Source organism: Triticum dicoccoides, chromosome 2A, assembly GCF_002162155.2.
Source record: "Triticum dicoccoides isolate Atlit2015 ecotype Zavitan chromosome 2A, WEW_v2.0, whole genome shotgun sequence".
Lineage (NCBI taxonomy): Eukaryota > Viridiplantae > Streptophyta > Magnoliopsida > Poales > Poaceae > Triticum > Triticum dicoccoides.
This window is the reverse complement of record NC_041382.1, coordinates 441,649,015-441,649,587: the sequence shown is the minus strand read 5'-3', so window position 1 is coordinate 441,649,587 and position 573 is coordinate 441,649,015.

The window sequence follows — 573 nt, the reverse complement described above, 5'->3', positions numbered from 1 at the left end:
CATAGCATGCACACAAAAATCATGGCAAAAATGACAAAAGTCTAAGATGAACTAGCAGATCTGACAAATAACTCACGAAGCCTCCTTCTAGCAGCATTTCGGGCATCAAGATGAACTCAAATGAAAATGAGGCAATGGAATGAAATAATTTACTTGTCGAGGCGAACATTTTGATATACTATATGTCCAAATCGGAGCTACGGATGCAAAGTTACGGGGCCACGAACAGGAGCATATGAAGTAAAAAATTCTGGGGATTTAGACGAAATTTCAACCTCTCTCCCAGATCTAGGGCTTGCACGGATATCGAGGCGCGGCCGGGCACTGTAGCTGTTCGTCGGGAAGAAGAAACGCAGCAAGCCGGCGGGAGGAGGTGGTGGCCGGCGGCCGGATCCGGTGGCCGGCGGCCGGATCTAGCCGGGCCGGGGTCGCCGGACGGCGAGGCGGCCGCGGCGGCTGGCGGCGGCGCGGGGCGGCGTCGGGCGCCAGGCGAGGAGGCGCGGCGGCTGCCGGAGTTGAAGACGGCCGCGGTGGCGCGGGACGCCGGACTCGGGGAAGAAGACGGCCGCGGTC